Source organism: Chaetodon trifascialis, chromosome 8 (genome assembly GCF_039877785.1).
Source record: "Chaetodon trifascialis isolate fChaTrf1 chromosome 8, fChaTrf1.hap1, whole genome shotgun sequence".
Taxonomy (NCBI): Eukaryota; Metazoa; Chordata; class Actinopteri; order Chaetodontiformes; family Chaetodontidae; genus Chaetodon; species Chaetodon trifascialis.
In genome coordinates, this window is record NC_092063.1 from 2,972,947 (window position 1) to 2,988,977 (window position 16,031).

The following is a 16,031-nucleotide window of genomic DNA, read 5'->3' on the forward strand; positions in this document are numbered from 1 at the left end:
CAGTGGCGTGCACATATGGTCAGACACGTCCGCCTCAACGCACAGCAGGTGTTTAAGTCCACGATGCAACCACTCATTCAGGTAAAACTGTGGTTTGACAGCTCTTCTCCAGGCCCACCTTAATGAGTGAAATGCTGAGGTGTGGTTGGTTACTTTTGGGATTTAAAAGGCTGTGACTGAAGGAATAAATGAGGCCCGGCCGAGGCGAACACCTTCAGACATGAGCTGGCCCCACATCTGGTTCTGCTTCAGCTTTCGGTTCCCCCAGATGTGGAATCTGGAGACGCAGTGCGCTTCAGAAACATCCCAGCAGTGACTATCTGCTGCAAATGCGCAGCTGGTTTGTTTTTGATGGAAGCCATGTCGAGCTGCACGGAGCATGTCGAGCCAGGCAGGAAGTTAGAAATGGACAGCATAGAGAATACGGTCAATTTTTCAAAATAAAACACCCTGTGAATATGGCATCAAAACAAACAAAAATGAAACGGAAAACTAAAGTCTGCATTTTATTCTGAAAACTGACCGGATCCTTTGAGCTGTTCCTGCCTCAAAAATAGACTCAAAAACTGATCGCAGCCATTGCAGACGATGCTTGTGGTTCCACCAGATGTGGAATCTGGAAACTAGGCTGTTTCGAGCCAGACAGGGAGTCAGAAACAGGAACAGCGCAGAGAATCTGCTCACTTTTCAGAATAAAACATCCTGTGCAGACTCCTGTCACTATTTAACAATGTGGCCTCGATAACCATGTCAAAAACACTGAGAAAAATGCTTTAAAAGTAAAAATCCACAACTAAAATCGGACAAAACCCTCCACTTCTGGTAGCGTTTGGTCATTTTTTCCTTGATGTCTGTGCTTCCACCATAAATAGGCTACCTAGCTACATTTTTTGGGTCTATTTTAATTATTTATTGCTCATGTAAGATTGGAAGTCCGCACAGGATGTTTTATTTTGAAAGCTTGCTGGATGCTCTGTGATGTTCCTGTGTAAAACACAGGCTAGGAGTGTATTTTCTGGAGAACAGAGCAAAAAGTCACCTCTGGGATGCTTCTTCATTGCCTGGAATGGCTCAACCAGCATTTCTCAGTATTAACTATATTTTTTGTCACATGTCTTACATTCATTCAAAAATGTACAACCCTCCACCCAACGCATCCACCTCCCGCACATCCCGTCTTAAACCTGCTTCTCCCATCATGAATTCCAGATGGTACAGCTCCAACCACGGCCCACACTCACAGATTTATGGATGCCTGCCAGCAAACAGCAGTGAGCTGGAAAAGCAACAGGTCAGCACGGGTGAGGGCGGCCTTCGCTTGTGTCCAGAAGCATTTGAACTCTTCCTGATGTATCTTCATCAGCGACAAGTCAAAACAGTAAAGACTGCACAAAGAGCCTGAGAGTCAGCAACATGTCCTGACTGTGAAAGCACAAAGCAAACTGCAGCTGGGTATGATGGTTTTGGGGCAGCAACTGGAGCCTTATTAACCCCCAGTCTATTACATAACATCGTTACATGTGAAGAAGGTCAAAAAACGGACTCTGCCATCTACAAATGATGCTTTGCTCTACAATTAGAGAAACCCCACCACCACCACCACCACCACCACCACCCCCGTTACACAACTGTGACCACGCACCAGGCCGCTCGCGCTGTTTGGGGACAATGGGGCTGAATGGGAGGCAGCGCGTGTGGCTGTCGTGTGATCTTTCCATTGAGCTCTGACCCGCAGAGAGCCGCCAGGTCAAACTCAGCTCTGCGCCGAATGGAGAACGCATTAGAGGCCGCGGTGGCATGCACCGCTGCACCGAGTGGAAACCAGAGCCGCTGATCACCGTGTGTGTGTGTGTGTGTGTGTGTGTGTGTGTGTGTGTGTGTGTGTGTGTGTGTGTGTGTCCGTCTGTTGGCTGCGTGCCGGCCGCGGTGAGTGACCCTGAGCGACGCGCTGTCAGTCCGGACAGCCGCGGCCGGTCGGATGCGGACAGGGACAGCCGGACTCACTTCACAGAGGAATGTGAAAACCGGCGGCGGCATCACGCCACGGTGACCGCATCTGACGTGAGGTGGCTCGCCTCCGCCGTGTAAAACACCGTTAAACAGTTCTTTAAATCATGCGTGCGCGCTGATGTAATGAAAGGTAATAATAGCGATAGCGGAAACGGGGAGGATGAACCGGGTCCGCGCACGCAGCTACTGTCGGAGCGGCGCTGGCTCGTTTACAACTCGGCGGCTCATTCGGACCAAGTTCAGATGCTAGAAGAAATCAAAGAGCCGTTTTATTCAGCAGCCTCTTTGTCTCGAGCCTCCGCGCGGGCGCTCGGTCGGTCCAGCCTTCACGCGCTCACTCACCGCGGTCGGTTGTGTCCGGTGGAGGTTCGGGTCCGAGCGCCTGAGGGTCTTCCCGGGTGTCCGTGCTCTCGACAGTGAGCTACACGCTGATCCGCCAGCAGCTCGGGGTACCAGAGACTGGACAACTTCTGGGATGGTGATGGTAACAGTCGGGCCAGCGCGCATGCGCACGACTGTGGAAGAATCTGACACAGCGCACGTGCGCCTAGAAGGGGAGAGGCACGCGCGGTTTAGCTGTACGGTGCTCAGTATGAGAGCTGCTGTAAGATGTGGAGAAGAAGTATTTAGATGTTTAAGTAAAATACAATAAAAGTCAGACACTTTAAATATTACGTGAGTAAAATTAGAGGAAGTCAGTGCTGATAAACGGGAAACGTCCCCTTTGTCTGAATACAGTGCTCCAAGTACATCGAATGATAACCTTCACAGTATGTCATCTGATTTCTGAGTATATGTACTATTGGTGCTATTCCGATTAAATCATTACCACTCGTGTGCACGTCTAAGCATTTTTCTCTTGGAGTTTGTTGAAGTGAAGCTGATTCTCAGCTTGATTTCATTATGAATTCATCTGCTGGTTATTTTCTGATCGATTCATATATTCTGCATTATAATCACAATTATCCAGAGTTTAAGGTGAGACAGGGAAGGAGGGAAAGCAGCAAAATGTCTGATTTCAGAGGATGAAACCATGAAATGTTTCAGGCATTTTTGAATGAAAAATGATTTAAATGATCAATCTGTTATTAACACAGCAGCTGTTTTATGTTCTGTTGGGTAGACAAATATTCTTTTCCCAATGAATCATGTTTAAAAGTTCTTCTTAGGTTGCTGACAGGAAGCAGCGAATCACCACCTGGCTCATATGATGCCGCCTCATCACACCTTCCACTGTTTTACTTCCATCAAAGCACGACTGTGGACGTCATCTGTACAGTATCATGCAATCCAGTGCCACAGCTTTGTGAAACTTTAGTTTGTTTTGCATTAGTTTGCATATTTGCACTGTTCTATAAGAATATTAATAATATTAGGTAATGATAATTTGCTGTCCGTTCTCTGTGTGTGTGCTGAAAAACTCTGGTGTTTGTGGTGGAAGTAAAATCATTAGCTATCATTTAACATCGCTCCATGTATTCTCTTATTCTAGTTTCTGGAAAAGAGGCCCAGCTGAATGAGGCCAGATGAAAAACAGATGTTCTGTGAAGGAGTAAACACAGGATGACGGGCCAGTAAATCCTGTGTGTGTGTGTTTGTGTGTTAGGGAATATGAGACAGTGGGATCGCTGCATGCTCAGAACATGACTTTGTGGTAACTGGCCTGACTTTGATGTGGAGTTATTAATAAGTTAATGAAGTTATGGGCAGTGCATGCATACCTTATGACTCACTAATGGGCGAGATGTTGGGTAACTTTGCAAAGTTAGCAAATCAGAAGAAAGTTCTTTTGCCCTTATTGTAGTTCCAGCAATAAAAACCTTTTTAACTTACTACCATCAGTGTGTTTGTGCATTATTGGGTGTGTTTTTGTGCACAGCCTTCACTCTGTAAATGTAAATGAAATGCAAAAAACATGGGAGATGTTACCAGCTTGGTATGAAATATTTTACTTTCTGAGCTGCTGAGTGCAAAGATCAACAGTCTTTATCCAGAATCCCTGCCTCCACCTTTTAATAAAACATTGAAGTGCATGCTGCCCTGCTGTCCAGTGAAGGGGCTCCATCATCACTGAACATGGACAATAACAAGAGAAACAACTACACATCTCAGGATCGAGGAGGAACGTGGGACTGAATAAAAGGAGGACATTGCGTTGTTATGCAGAGCTTTCCTTTAGTGCGTCCACGCCCGCATGTCATGTCAGGATTGTCAAAAACAGTGTTGAAATCCTGCTCTCCCCCCTCCCTCCTCAGCAAGCTGGACAATCATCGTGTGAACGGAGGAGCTCGAGACTGGGTGTGTCGCAGAAAGAGACGGGACACGATGGTCAAATCTAATCTGGTTTGAAGACCAGCGGAGGAGGACTTGGGTGGAAGGGGGACCTCCTTATGTGAGGAGGGCCCACAAAGATAGGAATGAATAAGCGTGGGTGTGGGGAGGGGTCCACAGAGAATTCCTATGAACAGGGTCGAGAATTTTGTGCTGCACTCCTGTTGAAGACATTACTTCAGTGCACCACAGCTGTGGGAACAGTGAAGCCCTCCTTCACATCCTGCTCCCTCCGTACCTCCAGGAGCAGAGTATGTGTTTACTGTCAGTACATATTCTGTAGGTACGTCTCAGAACTCACAGCCAGAGCAAAACAAAGTGCTCATCGGCGCTTCCTAACTTCCACAAGAATGTGAAAGATGTTTTTCTTTCAAGTGAACATGAACTTGGATCTAATTTTTCTAACATCGTTACGCGGCCCACAATGAACCACTCTCAAGCTAAAGCAGCTCATTGAATTAGCGTCCAACATTCTCCACTAACAGGAGAAATCACATGCTCTTGACCCTCTAACAGTTAATGTAATCGGACCTTCCCCTGCAAGTCTCCCTCAGAAAAAAGATGAACTCTTTGCTCTGCGCTTGGGAAGTGATGCAAGCGTCTGGAATGGCTTCACCTCGTCAACGTGCGCCTGTTTAATTACTGCGGCCATCACCGTTTTCTGCCCAATGTTTCCAGCTGACAGCGTGTGAGGATGCTTTTGGCACAGCAACTGTCCTTAATTGGAATTTTCACTGTTTCTGCTAATGAGGAGGGGGAACAAAAGGGACCAACAGTGGCAGAACGGAGTTTGGATGAGGACACTTTTGTCTGTCTGTAAGGAGTTTGAACTGTCCTCATGTCCCACATCAGGCTGAGATGTCCATGATTTAGCTCTGAGAGGCTCTAACCCACCAGGCAGCTGATTTCTCCTCAATATTTATCTGACCCCATGTCCCGCAAGAAGCAGGACGCCTGAGACCGTTTGCCTAATAGATGTCTCCGTCTATTCACGGGGCTCACTAAGACAATAAACAGATCAGGGGAGATTGGACGCACACCCCTGTTTTGCTGAACAGAGACATGGGGGGAAGCCTTAAAGAGAAAACGTGAGGGCGAGGGGGATGGGAAGCGGAGGAAAAACTGAGAATGAGAAACAGATTTTGTTTTGGGGAGCGTTCAGCGGGAGATGTTGGGGTGTTAGGGGTGCATGCTGGGAGGGAAAACAACGCCTGTGTGTCCGTGATGATCTCTTTCTGCCTCAGCCTCGGCCATTTTAGCACATTGAGAACAACATCTCCATTGTTACCATTCACATGAACGCCGGATAAACTTTGAGACCATAAAAAACTGCTGATGTGCAGAGTCCACATATCACGTCCCATTAAAGCAACACGCACAGATCAGCTCCCTCTCTTTCACGCATGGCTGCCTGCATATTTTTGTCTCTCTCACCTTTTGAGTTAAAACCCATATAAAGAAAACCGCATGTCAACACAAGGTGGAAATGCACTGTGATTGGACGTACCTGGGCACACCTGGAGGTAGTCTGGCTCACATGGTGCTCGGATCTTAGGTAGGTGTGAGCGGCAAGACGGGATCCTTTATCATCCAGATAACAGATCCAGATTTAATAGCAGGTGTAATTCCTTACCCTTACCCTCAATAACAAGTCTTTACTCTATAACTTAATGATTGACTTTATAGGAACTTTACATTTGTCCCCATGAGGAGGGCATGTCCCCACAGCATGACTGTAAACAGATTTATGTCCCCACAAAGTGCCTAATACACGCCGCGCACACGCTCCTTCACTACATCCAACCTGTTTATTTGAGGCTATAAAAGCAATAAAATCATGAAAAACAGGCTCCCAGACTCCTTGAGATGAACCGCTGCAGCAGCACGTTGGCTGTGTGTGAGGATTGTGGTCATTTACGGGTTTAGACTTGATTTTAGGTCTTCATTTCATTTAAAAAGCACCACTATTACACATACCAGCACAAAACTAGGTGTACTGTTTGTACAAACTGAGTGTTTGTACAAACTGAGTCATCTTCCCTCCATTGATCCAGCATGTTGTGACATCCACAGTGTGAAAGATAAGAGTTTTATAGGTCAGTGCTGGAAACTGGTTAACCTATCGATTTGTTTATCTCACCCACTGTGCTGCTGAACTCTCCGGCTCACCTCACCTTTGGCCAGTAGATACTCTATGTCCTTTTTCATAAACTCTCTCACCTTTGCCCGACTTGCTTTTGTCAACATTTCACTCAATCTGTCACTGCACACCTCCCGCCTCATCCTTACGATTCATTCCTCTTTTAATAGCTCTCAGACATGAAATCGTTTTTCTGAACATAGATTGGAGCTTTATCTTGCCCAGCAAACTTTACATATAGTTTGAATAGGAGTGTTGAGGCGGTGTCACAGATTAAGGAAATAACTGCCCACTCACTGTTCGGTCCTCAGCAGGTTTGAGAAAAGAAAGCCGCTCTGGCCGCCCTGGTGATTGAGCTTGTGACTAATACACCACGTGACCATTTATCACACCTTATCTTCTCTCAAATTTGAGGTACTTGACTTGGAAATTTCCATTTCATGCCACTTTATACTTGTACTCCACTACATTTCAGAAGAAAATGTTCTTTAAACTCCTCATTTATTCATCTGATGCATCTTTTTAAGTGTTATTTAGGCAGTCCCATTGAAACAATGGGTCAACATGACGGACTTAAAAAACCTTTTCATGAACTCAAAAAAACAGCCTGTTTTCAGCTTTGTGATGATGCGTTTCCTGCTAATCCAAGACAGTTTTAAGTAGTTTATTTATCTTACGAAGCAGGAGAACTTTCTCGACCCGTAAAGCAACACTTCATGCTGCAGTTTTTCCGAAAAACTCACATTCAGAATCTCCAAATTTGCAGATGCATGCTTTAAATGGACATACTGGAAACACTCAAGTGCATTTAGGTTGGGAGAGCACTTGAGACAATATGCTTTGTTGCATTCCACCACAGCTGAAAATATGTTTGACACAGAGGCAGACAAAGCCAGCGGGTCAGAGAGATTTCACCATCTCCAAACTCCCCGAGCTCCTTCTGGACACCGGTCATTCAGGCATGAGACCGCGCTGTCATGGCTGCACCAAACAAGGCACTGAACTATAGTTACAGAGCAGAACAATTACCCTGCATTCCTGGTTTTCCCCCAACACTGAGTTCATGTGTTCTGCTTCTGCCCACGCATGAAAACGGTAAAGAAGAAGTGGAAATACAGCTGCTCCATCACACATTCATCCAGCTGCTTTGAGTAGGAGTTGATCATCTTGCCGTTAAAAGTCAAGAAATTCTGAATTGATTCTGTTCATTTAATGAAGAATCTGACCTTTTATTCAAGCAGTTGAGACATGTGAAGGAATTTGTAAGAGAGGAAGACGTGTGCAGGAAAAACGCAGAGTGGAGAGGAATGCTGAGTGTAGTAAAAGCGGGGGCTGGGGGAGACGCAGAGGGTCTCTGGTCTCTGCTGGGCCTCAACATCGAGCCCCTCTGCTGTTTGACACATGAGTGAAATGACGTTTTCTGGCTCATGGGCTGAGAGGTGTAGACGTGGAGCTCAGTGGTTGATACGGAGGCACAGCGTTGGTTCAGGTCGCCACGTTTTGTGCTGAGGGTCAGATGGTCTCATGTTAAAACTCATGAGAGCATCAAATCTGACACGTTCTTCACATCTGAGCACTGCAGGAACGTAACATTTACTCATGTACTGTACTTGAGTGCAGATCTGAGGTACAGTATTTGTACTTTGCTTGAATATTTCCATTTTATGTAACGTTAAACTTCTACTGCGCTCCATCTCAGAGGCAGATACTGTACTTTTTACTCCACTGCATTGAAAATTCCCCTCCTTCTTCAGCCAAGTAAACTCTCTGAAAAGCCTCTGGGATCAGCTGAAAATGCATCATCAGAAAGCTGAAAACAGGCTTTTTGGAGATACGTGGTTCTCACAGGACGGCTGCGCTGCAAACATATGATGATCTTATAGAAAATGATGCATTGCTGTAGGTTAAACCAGCCAACAGGATATAAAACAATGCAAAACACACATTAATGCAGCAGTAATATTAATCCATGAACAGCAGGCAGAAACACAGACAGGGAACATTTTACTGCACTGAGTACTTTCAAGTACATTTTGCTGACAATACTTACAGACTTTTAGTGAAATAAGGTTTTGTATGCAGGACACAGTACACAGTCAAGTATTACTGCAGTACTTTTACTTAAGTAAATAATCTGAATTCCTCCTCCACCACTGTGTCTGATGGTGGTGAGGAGGGTCAGCAGCAGTGAGACGAGGGTCTCGGCTGTTGAAGTGATGAAAAGTATGGCAAACAGTGCAGAAACACACAGTCACATGACGGCGAGGTATGTGGTTTTCTCACTAAGAGCAGCGCGACAAATTTGTGAAGAGCAGTGAAATTTAATCCAAAGCAGATGAAACAGGCTGCCAAGGACACTTTGTGCACATCGGACCACAATGGTTCAAAAATGGTGCAACTAATCAATCTCAGACTGCTGTGGATCAAACCGTGCCACAGACTGGAGCTCCTTTTTTACCCTCAGCTTTATTGGCTAAGCATGTTTCCTGCACCCTGCAAAAAGAAGGACCCCCAAACCCCAAATTAAAGCCATGTACAAGATTTTTTCGTCCAATCGCAGCAGAGGCGGAGCCGCGGGGTCCTAACCCTAAAGTAGGTCGTGAGCATGGACTGTGAATCCGCTTTGTCTTTCCTCTTTTTCATGCTTTTTCCACATGAGAACATGTGTGCTTGCATGTGAGCCGGCTGCCCGTTCTCCATGTCTTCATGTGGACACAAGCTTTTCTCTTTAATGTCAAGGTCCTCAACTGTAAACGAAACACAAGCACGTACATAACAGCCCACATATGCATTTCCACATTTGAACACATGTGTTCTCACGCAAGCACAGCCGCTCTGTGCTGTATTGTATAACAGATCGGAGTCAGAGGTCGGCCGCTTACGTACAAACTCATCTACAAACTCGTTTTACACCTTAAAACACTGTAATGTTATTCTTGGATGACTCTGACATACTTGAAAGTTCAGAAAAGCAGTTCAAGTGTGAAAAAAGTCTGGTACATAATTAGAAAGCCCTGTCAATGATGGACGTTTGAGGCCGATACAGTATATTTAAGAATATTTCTGTATTTCACAGCTGAGAAATCTGATAACGTTCACATTCTTCCATTCTTCGTAAGGACCCCTTCAGTTTGGTTATTACAGGATCCTGATTGGTGGTGACTTTTTACAGCCGAAAAATAAACCTCTCAGTGCTCTCTGGTGGACAAAACGCCTTCTCCTTTCTGTCATTTATCAGCTGACATAAACCGATATCTTTGATAAGCTACTGTAATATTTGATTGATAATATTGGGTCTAATTGTTCCTTTATGATCTGCCTCTGCGGAGCCTGTAAAACATGTAGAGCACCTGCCAGAAGTACCTGGCATGAAGACATTTTTCTACTTCATTAATGGCTGTTTTACTGCAGATTAAAAAAAGTGTATTATTGACCTTTTTGAAGCAGTTTTGGCACCAAAAGCGGAAAAATTAAAAGATTAAATCTTCCATTTAGCTGACGTCCCCACAGTGTTGCACGTCAGAGGAGAGTACTGTTTCCCCCCAGACACCCTTCAGTCTGGAGTTTATTTTCCAGTCCACTAAAGGGAAATTGAGCCGAGGTTATTGAACGTTGCTTGTAACTGGGCTCTAAATATTTTGGGAACCTGTTTTTCTTCGGGCCCCCTGCAGTCGGCTCAGCGGTCACATTGAGTAGGTGTAAACTTGTCAGCTTTTGTCTCAAACTGTTTCTGCGATCGATCATTTGAAGGGTCGATGCAGCCAAACGCTCAGCAGTGTGTTGTTAACCTGCATCCACGGTGACGTCATCAGGTGAGGCCAGATGTTGTTTTGGTTTTTTTTTGTGGATTTTTGTGTTTAGAACAGCTCTTTTATACTATTAATACAATGAAACAGACTTGTCTGCAATCAAATACCATAACTTGCTTGCTTGCTTGCAAGATTAACTCCAAACCATAGTTATCATCATCATTGTGCACCTCAGTCAGCTGATATTCAGCGCTAACCCTGGACCCTCGACCAGCTTTCTATTTGCATTTTAAGGCTTTGAAACTTCGCTAAAGCAATGCGTCTACTCATTTTAACTCATTGTAGGTAATATTGTGCACTTGACACTGGAACAGGATCGGTTTGGTTGAACCATTGTAGTTTTGTCTCCATGTAGAAAACATCAGTCTTGTTGCGGTCGTATAAACAGCGTGCACAGTCAGGGTCCAGCAGGAGACCTCATTCGTCTCATTCTGCTGCGTTCTTCCGTCCACTGTGTCCTGTCTGTCTCTCTCTGGATGTGTCTGTTTCACTCAGGTTGTGGCAGCCTAGTTTCCTCCTCCCGCCTGCTCACCTGCACACCTGCTGCTCGTCCTCTCATCGGCGACACCTGCAGCCTGCAGCATATGAACCTCGGCCTTCAGCTCATCCTGTCTGTCACAGTGGTGCCACGCTCAGTTGACTCTCCTGCTGTTTCCTGTTGTTGTCTTTGAAGCTGCTTAATCCTATTTTACCTGTGCTCCAGGTGAGTTGTCACCTGCCTTCCTGATTTGCCTGCTACGCCCTGATCAGTCTCCAGAGTTCTTCCTGAAGGTTCCAGCCTCCTCTGCTCATCTAGACTTCCACCACTAACTGATATCATAATAAATTTCTCTTGGTTGAACCGTTACGTGGTCTCTGGGTCCCGAATAATTACCTAAAACTCAACGTATACAGACGACTTCCTACAACCTAAAAGCCTGACAAGCAGTTCAGTATACAGAGTCCTTTCAGGCGTCTAACTGTGCTGAGTAAAGCTTCTGTGGCAGCTGACTCTCAGCTGACGTTTGAACGGTAATACAACTGGAAATACTTTAATAGCTGTTGCTCTACAAACACGGAGCGTCTGAAGGCTTCGCGTTGTGTTTGTGCTGCTGCAGGGTGGGAAATTTACAAGCGAAGAGCAAAGAAGATGCAGGGGCTGTTGGAGGTAAAAACAACACGGAGCAAGGCCAGCCACTTTTGTGTGTGAGTGTGTAAACAAGCCTCAGGTGTCTTTTAGCAGCACAGGACTTTCACACACAGGTGGAGACGACTTCACACCAGAGTCCTTAGGTTAGACCAGCGGTCCCTGAACCTCATCCCTCCCTCTGAGGGCTGACGTCTCTAACCTGAGTACAAACATTCAAGAGCACTTTCAGTAATTACCAAATGATTAAAAAAGACTATTTACATGAATGATGGCTTCAGCTTACTCACGTGTCAGCCATGACAATGTCGCCGTGTCCTAAATCCAAGACTACATCTAAAAAAACAAAAAACACAGAAAAGCTTAAGCAGTGAACAGGAAGCAGTAAAGTGAATAGATAGATTTAAATACTGCAGTATTTGCATGCGTTTTCTTCCCTTTGCATGTCCATAAAGTTGTGGAACTTAGAGGAGAGGATTCAAAAAGAGGCTGAAAATGAAGCAGCAGAGTTTTTGGTGTATATTGTCAAACTCTGACAATGCTGATCCCACAGTTTCCCTAATGCAGCTCCATCTTTAATTAGATCCCCTCTGCCTGCTAAATGCCTGTTTTCCTTCAAACCCATACCACCAGTTTTTAACAGGAGCTTTCTGTTAAAAAATTCAACACTCAAGCTGAGATGATATAACAGCTCTGGCTCCCTTCAGTGCCACAGGGCGCATTACACAGCTGCTTTCACAGCATGAATAGTTCTCCTTGTGACGAGTAAACTGAACTTCATGTGTAATATTGGTGGAATGCCCCTTTCAAAGGGTAACGTGACCGATGATAAACTTGTATTCTCCGCTCGGCTTATGAAAAGATGCTACGGCCGTGGAAATGTTCCTGCATGCTCCCATATCTGCTTCTGTGTAAACATTAAACAAACCGACTAAATATAGTGATGAAGAGCAGAGCTGCAGGATGCATACCTATATGAGTATGTAGCTGCATATGTGAATGACAGAGAGGCCATTCATTGTCTGAAGTGAAGATATCCTCAGCTATGATCAGTTATTACTGATAGATACATAGAGAGAGAGAGAGAGAGAGAGAGAGAGAGACAGACAGAGAGAGAGAGAGAGGGAGAGATGCAGCACGTACATGCAAGAGTCAGTCTTATAGTGGTTGTTGTTTGCCACCTAGTGGACGCATTGGAACATTGCATAATTAGCTCCCTGTAAACTTTAATCCCTGCCAGAGCGCCACCTGCTGGACTAAAAGTAGAGTTTCTATAAAACATGCTGGTCCAAAGAAGTACTGCCACCTGGCAACAAGTACGCAAGTGTAGTAGCGCCGTGTTGTACTGAATTATTAACAGCTGCACACGTTGTACTTTTCTGTAAAATCCAAAGTTTATATGATGGAGACTTTTATTTACTGTTATTTAAGTTCAAAATATGATTATGATTTAGTCCAGAAAACACTTGTTTTTGTGTTTCTTCTATATAATATTGTACATACAATATTATATTTCTGTGCATAACGCAGATAAACCGGCTCAAAAAGATAATATACAGAGGTAACGGGGCGAGCTCCTTATAAAACGAATATTTTTATAGTGATACTGTTATTACTTTAAATACACTTTGATAATATTTCTGTGCTTTTATTTAATTATGATTTTTGAAGGCTAAGGAATTACTTGTAGTGGAGTATTTTTGTTTGATCGTTGGCACTTTTACTCATGTAAAAGGATCGGAATACACTGACTACAAGTAACCTACTACACAATTATTTTTGTTTTATGTTACAGACATCATAGAAACAAAAGAGTCTCAATACAGTAATGAAAGAGCAAGAGACATATCATGAGAAATCTCTCCAAACAATAACTGTATGTGGACAACTTGTACAGTTAACAGAAATTAATATCTATTATTTCTACAAGCACTACTGTATATTCTTAGACAGTGGCAAATATTGCATAAATAAACACATTTGGAAAGGGTGACGGTATTTCCTTGAGTTAACCAAGAGGAGAAGAGATCATGTGACTTTCAACCAATTGGTTTCCGCCATTCTTTTCTGCCAAGGGAGTGAAATACCCAATCACATAAGACTCGAGGCGTAAGTCAAAACTCCGTGAAATTGAAAGAGTGAAATTAGTGTCACGTCTCAGCTTGAGTTGAAAGTGTCAGGAGACATGGTGAGTAGGGAATAATGGAAAGTTTCTCTTTGATTTAACCAGGTTTAACCAAGCTAACGTCTTTTTCGGTGATAGCGAGCTAGCTAGCTATGATGAAGAGCAGTTCACAGAGTTTCATGTTTCATGTTTCATGTACTTTACTTTAACTTTCGCGTTTTCATTCAATGATTCAGTGCACCACCCAGCCAGTCCGTCAAGTGACATAAATCAAACACACCCAATGCCTTGCGTGCAGAGTTTGATAAAAGAACTGATCGTGGACTCCAATGTTGATGTTGATGTTCAGACAGGTGATCCAACAACTGCAGAGGATGTCTGCAACCGCTGTTGACTAGTAACAGAGCATTGTGTGCGCACGCTATGCAGTGTGTAAAACCCAAACAGCTCTCTTTGCTTTAATGTGTGTGCTGTGGACTTTATATTGTTTATCCACCTCTGTGTGTCTGCTGTGATTATGCTTTATTCTGCTGTCAAAGTGGCATTTAATTAATTTCTTGCTGTGTTCTTTCTAATGGAAAAGGTTTGACCTATAAATTAAATTTAAGTCACACTTGTAGGCTTTCCTGTCAGCCCAGTGCGCACACGCTGACACAGCCAGCTGGGTTACATCAGTAGCCTTGTCATATTCCTCTGTTTTACCACCTATTAAAGGGCCTGACTGCCGCCAGATGTTTGTAATAAATCATTGAATCAGTCTCTTGATGTGTAATTGAAATTATGTTCCTCCAGAGATCTTGTGTAAGGATTTTCTCAAAATGACATTTTTTTCTGCCTTAAATGTATCTTCATTAATTATATCTCCAAATGTGTCGCGTGTGTGAGGTGACTTTATAATGATGATGATGATGATGATCTTAGATTTTGAGCTGTCTTAAACATATAATGCATAATCTGAAGCATGTAATGAGAAAGGGTTGAAACGTACAGAAATGTCTGTCAAAAATGAATGCTGAAGGTTACAAATTGTTTTTGTTTTCCTCTCCCTACAGGTTGGTCAGGCTGGTGTCCAGATTGGCAATGCCTGCTGGGAGCTTTTTTGTCAGGAACATGGGATCACGCCAGATGGACCGATAGTCAGTAACAAGACTCTCGGAGGAGGAGATGATTCCTTCAGCACCTTCTTCAGTGAGATTGAAGCTGGAAAGCACAATCCCAGAGCTGTTTTTGTGGACCTGGAGCCCACTGTGATCGGTAAAATGAAATGAAATGAATGGTAGAAAAAATATAATTGTTGCTATTTTGTTATGTTTAATTCTTCCCTCAGTTATTCAAACCCTTCTATAATTTATGGTCATTTCCTCAGATGAGGTGCACACTGGGACCTACCGCCAGCTAGTCCCCCCTGACCAGCTGATCACTGGGAAGGAGGATGCTGCCAAGAACTACGCCCGTGGACACTACACCATCGGCAGAGACACCATCGACCTGGTGGTGAACAGGATCTGCAAACTGGTGAGTACAGTCAGAGCAGATTTTGCTCCAGAATATGAGACAAAAAGACAGAACTGTGTCTGACATGTGATCGTTGTCTCTCCCTCTCTGTCCTCAGGCTGACCAGTGCACTGGCCTTCAGGGCTTCCTGGTTTTCCACAGCTTCGGAGGTGGCACCGGCTCTGGTTTCACCTCCCTGCTGATGGAGCGTCTGTCTGAGGAGTACAGCAAGGAGAACTGCTGCAGGAACCTCGACATTGAGCGTCCCAGGTACACCAACCTGAACAGGCTGCTCGCTCAGGTTGTGTCCTGCATGGTGCCCTCAAGAGTTCCGGACCAACTTGGTGCCATATCCCCGTATCCACTTCCCTGTGGCCAGTTATGCCCCCTTGTTTGTGTGTTTTAAAAAAAAAAATTGTTTTTTAAAATTGTTTAATATTAAAACTGTTTTACAATGTTCTTCCACACTAATATTTTGTTAAGAAATAGTTAAAAATAGTTTTGTGTGTGTGTGTGTGTGTGTGTGTGTGTGTTAATGTTAAAAAGGTTTTTTTCTAAAAATATTTAAATTAAAACTGTTTTAAAATTTGCTTCATTTGGTTAATAAAGTTCCTGAAGTGCATGAAGTCGTCAGTGTTGTTCATGTAACTTTTGCTTTTTAAAGAATTCAAAATCTTTGAGTCTTTCCAAATATAAATTGTGAATCTTGGCCCACTTGATGTAATCCAATGAACAAATCATAGACTAGACACAGTTAATCATCTGAAATAAGTTATTCAATTTTATTTATTTTATCAATTTTATTATGTTCATGCTGCACTTCTCAATGTTGTCACGTGGGGGCACTGTTGTTCAACAGATGTTTGAACTTCACTCAGGCTGAAACGGTAAACTGATCTAAATTTGGAATTGCTGCAGGTGGCCTGTACTTTACCTACCAAATGACTTGTTCAGCATCAGGTGCACCATTTACAGATGTCGCTTTTACATTCTGAA

The 16,031-nt window shown here is 43.9% G+C and overlaps 1 protein-coding gene and 1 pseudogene across 2 annotated transcripts in view; one reads left to right on the top strand and one right to left on the bottom strand.

Moving 5' to 3' along the window:
• Positions 1 to 2,505, bottom strand: part of LOC139335307 (monocarboxylate transporter 1-like) — a 22,619-nt gene extending 20,114 nt beyond the window's left edge. The window contains exon 1 of one of the 2 annotated variants that reach the window (XM_070968853.1): positions 2,353 to 2,505. The gene's annotated coding sequence lies outside the window, so the exon portion shown is untranslated. Of the gene's footprint in view, positions 1 to 2,340 lie in introns of both variants that reach the window. The other variant, XM_070968854.1, reaches the window with a different exon arrangement.
• LOC139335236 (tubulin alpha chain-like) lies at positions 1,133 to 15,931 on the top strand (annotated as a pseudogene).
• The last annotated feature ends 100 nt before the right edge of the window (positions 15,932 to 16,031 follow it).